Below are 8,853 nucleotides of genomic sequence, written 5' to 3' on the forward strand. Positions count from 1 at the left end.
TCTGTATTATTAAATTTAATTTAGCCTTCCAGCTCAGCCCCAGTGTCACTTCAGAGACACGACAACTAGGACCCTCATCTGCATCACCTGCTGTAAAACCTGGGCAGACACAACACAAGCCCATTTTGACTTTGGCATTGGTAAGTAATGAGGATTTACTGATGCTGATATTTATATTATTAATATGTTTAAATTTACAAGGCTCCACTTAAGGTTACTTTTTTCTGTTTGTCAGTTTACAAAGTTGCGGTTTTGTGGATCTCATGGTGCTGCTTTAAAGCCAAACTTAAGTTTGGCTGGGAAGCATGCAAGCAAGGTAATGTAAGAGGAATGACACAGCTTGAATTTGATTTTATATGCACCATTATTCTTTTTATGCCTGGGTAACTATATCGGGATTTTCATTCCATAAAGATATGTTGAAATGATCTAGTCTTCATTACTTTAATACCCAATAATGATAGATTGTTTTATTTATAATGTTGTAAACTGTTATTCTCTCAGCACGTCAGTAGCACTTTTGACTCCTCTGCCATGTCCAGCACTGTTGCAAGCGCCATGGCAAGGAGAACACTAAACTTGAAACAAGCATTTGCCTTTTTTTCAATTGTATAAATTAGGAAGTATCAGCCGCCGCCACCGCCTCCTCTGGTATCTGCTCTGCTCCTCTCGCCCCTGTGACCTCAGCATCTGTCTCTGCAACCTCTGTGTCTCCTCTGCTGCTCCCTCTGTGGCTGGTCCCTCAGCCCACCGTGCTCCTGACTCTCTGCCATTGGCTTAAGATGATGTGGATACTGCTCCTGGTTCAGAGCCTGGCTGGCTGCCCGCAAATATGATGAGGACCATACCACCTCGGGATCAGATATGGATTTCAGCATCTCTGTGGAAGCACCAGCAGCTGTGCTCTGACCTGAGACTGTGGTATGCTCCACCAGAGCCAGCACTCATTTATCATCAGGCCCCCACTCCAGAGCGCTTTTTCACCCTCTTGTGGATGCCATACCACCTATGAAAGGTCAGGTTGTCCTGTGTTGTGTGTGGAAAATGGCTCACAGGCTACGGAGCCCACAACAGAGCCTGTCAGGTTCTGGATGTGGACAGATATTGCCTGATGATAACAAAAACTCTCTGGTGCAGTTCAGTTGGTTGCAAAACTGGTTACATTTCCGCCAGCAAGATCATGTTGGACCAGCTGGATTTGGCACACAGGCTGGAGTTCAGACTGATCCTGAGTTGAAAGTGTGTATACTGAGATTATTTAGGCTGTGTCACAAATGTTTGTCAATGAAACACTAGAAATTTGTCTCTTTCTGTCTCTCTTTCTCTTTGTTTAATACAGATATGCTTTTGACATGCGGATGATGCACTTTCTGAAGGAGAAGACCCTGGGTAACAGCCACTCCTCGCTTGGTCAAGCAGTGAAAACCACAGCGAGGAGTGGCTTAAACGCCTCTGCTGGTACCTTAGCACATGCTCAGACTTTGTTGTAGCTATCCTGTCTCACAGGTGGATGCTGGCTGTTTATGGCTGAGTTATTCTGAGCAGGCTGGACCACATCCAGGCCAGGATAACATCCACAGGTACAGTGATGCTGGTGTGGCTCCTCCTCAGCTACTTTATGTAAACACTGACTGTTGTTGGGAGGGCAGACAAAAGGACAGACAGATCTGGTTGTCAAGCTCGATATCTCTATCACTGCATGCGGTGATTGACATCTGGGTGTACAAAGGATGCACATCCTCTGTACACCATCTCTATGTCCAAACTGTTATACTGCATTTTTGAGTGGGGCGATGAAGATGTTGCCTTGCTGCGATAAGCCAAGAGGGAACAGCTGAAATGGGACTGTATCCCTGGCATCACTGAAAAACCAGTGGACCAGCAGATCACCAAGGAGGAACTGGCTCTGCACTGCAGACGGTGGATAAGAAGAGAGCAGCAGACCGTCATCATGATTTAACACCTTCTTAACAAGCTGATCAGGGTAGAGGGGGGCAGAGACCTTCTAGGTGTCTCTCTTAGACCAGGAGAAGATGCAGCACATCTGGCAAGTCCAGAAGAGGCATGCTAAGTGCATCCAAGATGAACCAGGTGTGTTCACGTACACTGAGACTGGCTCCACATCTGAACTGGTTAATTCCAGGTCAGTATGAATAACTATACATCAGCAAGATTAAATATTTACAGTTTAACATTTTACTTTTATTATTATGCTAAAAACAGTGGCACCATGAATGTCTTTCAAGTGACCAAACATAACAAATTAACCTACAGTTATTGCTCACATTGGTACTATCTGAAGGAACAAGAGCCAACAGCCAGAATTTCCAGTTTTACCTCCTGGAAGGCCTTAAAATATGGAACCAGGACCCTGAAGCTGCATCCTTGGCAGTCAAGCCTCCCTCACTGCTCACCTCCTCAGGAGACCTCATTCACTGTGTCAGCACCTACAGTGTCATCCACCTGCTGTTTACACTGGTGAGCTTTAGCTTTCCATCATGATGAGGTTATTTTTTATATCCATAAAATAGAATCTTTTTATGAATTTGCCGCAAGCTAATTTTCCTCTTTCTATTCCCTCGTCTGTCTCAGGGGAGCTAATAGGTACAGATGACCTATACTGCCAGACAAGAAGGGCCATGCAGGATGTACATCCTGACTCAGAGGACACTGACCAGATGCTGGAGGATGTAGACATTGAGGAGGAGTTGGGAGATGAAGGCCTTGAAGATGCTGGCTTGGACCCCACCATTGTGCTACTGGACCTGTCCTCTGGCCTATCACCTGTCACCACCAGCTCAGCCAGCGTTCCAACTCCCACCTCTCTCCAGGCTACTGCTGGTCCTTCTGGACCTGCATCTGATATCACTGCAGCAGCACCTTAACAACAACTGGTAATTATTTTTGCCAAAGGCTTTTTATCATACTATGTTAGTGGACTACCAATTTGCTTACAATTTAGATTTTTTTATTGTATTACATTTTCCAGATTTTGCACAAGTGCACAGATATTCCCTCTGGCCCATTTGCGCTCCCTACTGGGTCTACACCAGACCTCCCAACTCCCACCAAGCCTTCCAGCTACTCTACCAGCTGCTGCAACTGCTGGTCCCTCGGCTTCATCCCAGCAGCACCTCAGCAACAGCTGGTAAGTGTTTTTGTCACGTGATGTATCATCTGTTGTACTTGTGGTGTGGTGTGATTTTTTTTTTTTCTATTGTATTTTTTTTTCCTAAACTTTCAATTTGCTGACCAGGGTGTCCTGTGGCCCATCAGCTGTCACCACCAGCTCAGCCTCTGTCCTTCCTCTTCCCACTACCCTCACAACCTCTGGTTCACAAGCCATCACTCCGACAGCACCACAGCAGCAACTGGCCAGTCTTTTTGAGACATATTGTATCATAAAGTGTCAGTGGTGTTATTGTTTTGCTGGTAATAGTATGATTTTGATGTTTGTTTTATTACATTTAATAGATTGTGTAAGAGCACACCACCATGCCCTCTGGCCCAACAGTTATCACCAGTTTAGCCTCTGTCCTTCCTTCCTTCACCATCCTTCCTGCTACTCTCTCCGCTGCTACAATTGCTGGTCCCTCTGGGCCACCTGCCATGACCCCAGAAGCACCTGAGCAGCAGCTGGTAAGTCTTTTTGTGACAAGTAGTAACAACAATCATAACAATAACAGCAGCAATAGCCGGGGAAGGACACCAACAAGACTGCGAAGGACCTCGAAGGCACGGCCTGCAACCCAGGGTTTCCTGTGAGATGAGAAAGCACAAAAAACTCTGGGCAAGAAGCCAAGTTAGTGTGACAGATATTATTTTTCTGCTTGTGATATTGTATTTTTTTATTTTTTTTATTTTGATGTATATTTACCAGGCTGTGGACAGGGATATGTCCCGAGGATGGACCGAGTGGACAGCCTGGCAGAGTACTTGGTGGGACTGAGGACTGAAACTGGCCAAACACTTAACCACCCGCAGGCCAATACCCTCATAACCGTACTGCCATACTAAAAAGAAATCTGAATTTACACCAGGTGTGGAGAGCATGCTATGTTGTGTCTTTGGATCTAAAGGATCCCCTGCCCAGTGGCCAGACTATTGTCATCTGATAGAGTCTATCTTTGTCAAACTCTGTGACATCCATAAAAGCACCAAAAAACAGAGCAATTAATACTACAGTAAGATCAGCTGGTCCTGGGTACAGTCATGCAGAGCGCTACTCTGCAGTTGTCTGATGTCCACCTACCTCTGCCCCTTTGCCTGTTGTTCCCTATTCCAGCCCTGCCATTGGCCCACTTGTGTTTTTGACACAAGTCCCTGCACCCCAAAGGATTGCTCCTGCTGGCCCCCTTCCTTCCACACCAACGGCCCAGAGGGCTTATAATTGGACAGTAGATAAAAATAAATGCAGTCGGTGCCACCAGCCCTGCAACAAGGAAACTGGCCACTGCCATACATTTATTATGAGTACATGTACTGTCCACAAAATGCTGGTATGCCACTTGAACAGTGGATGGAGGAGATGCAGAGGAAGAGTGCAGATAAGAAATAGACTGGTGTCTCTGTCAGTCTCTTAGTGTGTAGATAGTGTAAATAGTTTTCTTTGTTCTATTAGTTACAGCATTGCTGTAATTATTTAATTGTCATCCCAAATAACAGGTCTTGTATTTCAGAAAAATCAGCATAACAGAAATAACATACTGTATATACTGACAAATGTGTGAGCCTTGCAAAGTGTGTTGATTCATTTCTTTGTGTGTGTGTGTCTGTGAGAGAGAGAGAGAGAGAGAGAGAGAGAGAGAGATAATTAAGTTGTATGTTTTGTAATAAATTATTTCTACAGCAGTACATCTGACTTATTTCTACCAAAATATCTGTAAAAACAGTAGTCAAGCAAAGTTTAGCTTTTTGCAACCTCATGATGAAATGATGAGAGAATGTACATCAACAGAATAGTATTAATCCACATTGCATGCAAGCATGTAAACTCATCTGTCATTCAGAGAAGACAATTACATTGTTGCTGTGCTTTCAATACTTATTCCAGTCTTTGTCAATTAGATTGTATTAATGAACTGGGTATTTTTTTCCAAGGCAGACATGTAAAATATATGAATATATAAAATAAACAGTCTTTGATACATTCTAGTCAATAATAAACATAAAAGTTACATGTGTGTGTAATTATGAAAAATGACTAGTGACTAGTTATAAATATTTCTTACATTAGTAACAGTCACATTTCTACATTATGTAAGCATTAAACAACACAAAGCATTCACAATAAACCACCGTCCTATTTGTATGACTTATTAAGTGAAAGATTCATAACACTTTGTAAGAGTTTGGGTTAAGAGAGATATGTTCTGGTAGGGGATCAAACTCATGACCTTTTGATACACAGCTCCAGTGCCATAAGCAAAGTGTCTAGACATATTTCTCAAACTAAAAGGATCAAAAGTCAATCAAAAGTGCATCCTTTAACTTCTGATGGGCCACAGAGTCAATCGTAACTCTCAGTTCACTTCATTTTCACTCAATTTCTCAATTTTGTCTTTTTCTTCATTTTTCTTCTTCCTCTTCCTTCCCCTTATTGGATCATGTTTATACCACAAAGAAGGGGTATGAACATTTGTTTGTAACTGGACCGAGACCTTGCTGAAGAGGTGGTTGTTTTGGTCCACACCCGAGTGCGATTGCTGTGTTCACACCTACCCAAATGAACCGCACCAAGGGAGTAAACACTCCAGGGTTCAATTCAACCAAACTAAACAAGGCAGGTGCGAAAACACCCTCAGTCTCTTTTCCTTTTCCCCTTTTTGTACCAAAGTTGTACTTTTCAGATTTTCATATAATACTGTGGCCTTTGTTGCTGCTAAATCCCACTGTGGACCTTGGGAGGGTGAAGACAGCCCCGCACACTGCTGAATGTGTTCAACAGGGCACCCAGCCAAGCCAGAACCTTCACTGCCAAGAAATGAACCCCACTTCCCAGAGCGACCCGGGCACCCAGAGACTGAAACTCATTGTTGTTGTAGTACAATCAGGGCGGCTATCTCCATCATGTTTTTTTTTTTTTTTTTGGCCGTGTGTTCACCTGCAAAAATCTGGTTGAAATCAAAACAACACAACAGACTTTAGAGGTCAGAATGACTTGCTTCAATGCAGTTTCTATCAGTGTGGAGCTTCATTGAAATTGGGATCTGTGTTGTTCACTCACAGTGGTGTATCTACCAGAAACCAGCATGCTGTGTATCTCTCTGGGTGTTTTGCTGCCTTGGCAGGATTTTGTGTTTTTGTTTCTGTTCATTATTGAAACTTTAAGACTGCAGATAAATAACAGTTACATCCATCTATATTTCAGTAGTGTTATCTGTTGTGCTGGCGGGGTTGCTTGGGGTGTTTGTGTTCAATATCTGAACTTTAGCAAATAAATAAATATCATTTTCTATTTTTAATGTTGCTGTTTGTTGGTATTTTTGACTATCAGGCTTATCTGTGGTGCAATATCTAAACTTTACAGTAGCATGTATACAATGGTCATCTGTCCCTATAATTCATATACTATTATTGTCTGGTTGTCTTATTATCCAGTCCATGTAGGAAAGTATACCATATACAGTAAATACTGAGTAAAATGTAGCTTTTCTTTCTTGGTGTTGCCTTAAAGAAGGTATGTATGTACTGTATAGAGAGTATTTCTGCATGTCCCTAGCTATTGGAAGGTTAAAATCAATCTGTTCTCTCCAGCAAACTTCCAATTATTTTGAAGGACTTTCTGGCTCTTTCTCTGTGTTATCATGATGACCTTTTAATAAAGTTATCATCATTGGCCAAGTCACTTTTAGTTGGTTCGTGAAACCACTGCGGGGTCACTGTCATCAAAGATAGTCATTGAAGTACGCCACTGTTGTTACACAAGTGGTCCATCATTCCCTGTTGCTTATCCAGGTCTTCGTTAAGGTGGTGGGCTAAGCAAGGTGGTCGACGTGTTCTCGGTCTCCTCACTGCTGGATGTGCGGGAGACATCCCAATCACATGCACTTCCTCGCCCTCCCCCCACTCCATCTGTAAACACTGTGATAAATAGGTGGCAATTCATTCGGCTGCAATTCAATTTTCTTGATTGAACTCTCCTCTCGTCTTGGCAGCCAGCGCGAAGTCACGGATGAGGCTAATTGACTCTGCAGCTCGCTCTCTTCATGGTTTTTCTGTAAATCCAGTTAACCTGGGTGACCCTGACATGACCTTGAAAACATAGTCATTTAAGCTGATCACAGCTTTAATAGTGTGAGAGAGAGACACTCTGTTACAGTAAAGAGTCAGCGGGAGACAGAGGGCTTCAGTTTGTCTGTGTGTGTGTGTGTGTGTGTGAATGGACTGATTTTTATTGTTTAACTGTATTTTTTAACCTTCAGCCCTGCAGCACCCTGGCACTCCAAGCTTTTGCTTATACTCCCAATGCCAGCCCGAGCATATCTGATTACAGGTCGAGTTACGAGTCTTAAATTAATAGGTCGGGCATGTAATTGATTTAGAGATAATTGTAAGTGGTGAATTGTTCCTGGGAAACAGCTGCACATGTGCACATTTAATTTAATACAAAAGCCAACTTTCAGTCATGAGCAGGGCTGCCAAGTCTCACGCAATGACCGTGAGACTGAGACACTTTTCACACGCTTTTCTCACACAGTGAAAAACAAATTCATAACTGATAACGTCACGGTGCAAAAAGAGGACACTGACAGCGCACAGACAGACAAGACAGAGCAGCACAGCACAACAGCAGCAGCGTGCAGCAGCGTGTTATATACAAAATATACACAAATCTATTACATTGTAATTTACTCCCATGCATGCTGCTCAGAGTAATCTCAGTCAGCAGCTCTTCTGGCAGCAGCACAGTGTCTCTCACTCTCCTCTCACGCCATGTGCATGCAGGAGTAAGATGAGTTACTATGGTTACGGGGACGCTTTGTGTTCTCGCAATTCCCAATAGGCCAACAGGTTTTATGTGACCTACTACCATTTTAGGCTGCATAATGTTTTTATAAATATAATTTCAAACATGAAATAACCATCCTTCTAATAATCATTTTTGTCCTGATCCACCCAATTATATACTGTTCTTGATTTTTATAGCACCCTCAATCTAATTAATCTAGACTATTGCTGTTTCTTGACTTAATTCAAAGGTTAGTTGGTGTAGAAATGCAGGAGCTTTGTTTTAAATTACTTTTTTTCTGGGAGAAGAGGAACAATAATTTTGTTATAGTTAAAACCACTGATGTTAAAGGGGAGTTTTTCCTTGCCGCTGTTGCCAACTGTTTGCTCATGGGGGAATGTTCATGGGGTCTCTGTAAATTAGAGAGTACAGTACAGAAGAGTAGAGTACAGAATAACTTTTGTTATGATTTGGCGTTATATAAATAAAATTGAATTGAACTGAATTGACATTGAAGTCACTTTAAATAGTGACATTTTGAGCCTGTAAGTAATTTACAGATTCATTCAAGTCAAACTGTTTTATGTGGTGAGCTGAGATTGGTTATTCATACCTCACACTGTGGTTAACAACAATTCTACACGACTTCCAGTCGCAGCTGAGCGACTCTACGAGCTCTGCTGATACTACATAGAGTTTTCTAGCTGGAAGGAAGCCTAAACAGAGAGAGGGGGGTCTGTGTGTAGCAGGCAGTGTTAAATACCAATAAAGAGACGTTTGTTTATATACTATATTATTAAGGCTTATTAAAAACTCTTATTGTGAAAATTGAGTTTTACAAGTTGAATGGGCCTCTGAGTTCAATATGACCATGTAAGATGACATTGTTCTGTTGACAGTCT

The 8,853-nt window shown here is 42.4% G+C and overlaps 1 long non-coding RNA gene across 1 annotated transcript; it reads left to right on the top strand.

Moving 5' to 3' along the window:
* Window positions 1-602: 602 nt before the first annotated feature.
* LOC122984117 lies at window positions 603-4,782 on the top strand. The gene is made up of 6 exons (XR_006403837.1): window positions 603-1,239; window positions 1,340-2,143; window positions 2,303-2,478; window positions 2,593-2,894; window positions 2,990-3,148; window positions 3,277-4,782. It is a non-coding gene; the product is annotated as an uncharacterized LOC122984117 (long non-coding RNA).
* The last annotated feature ends 4,071 nt before the right edge of the window (window positions 4,783-8,853 follow it).

This window comes from Thunnus albacares, chromosome 6 (genome assembly GCF_914725855.1).
Source record: "Thunnus albacares chromosome 6, fThuAlb1.1, whole genome shotgun sequence".
Classification (NCBI taxonomy): domain Eukaryota; kingdom Metazoa; phylum Chordata; class Actinopteri; order Scombriformes; family Scombridae; genus Thunnus; species Thunnus albacares.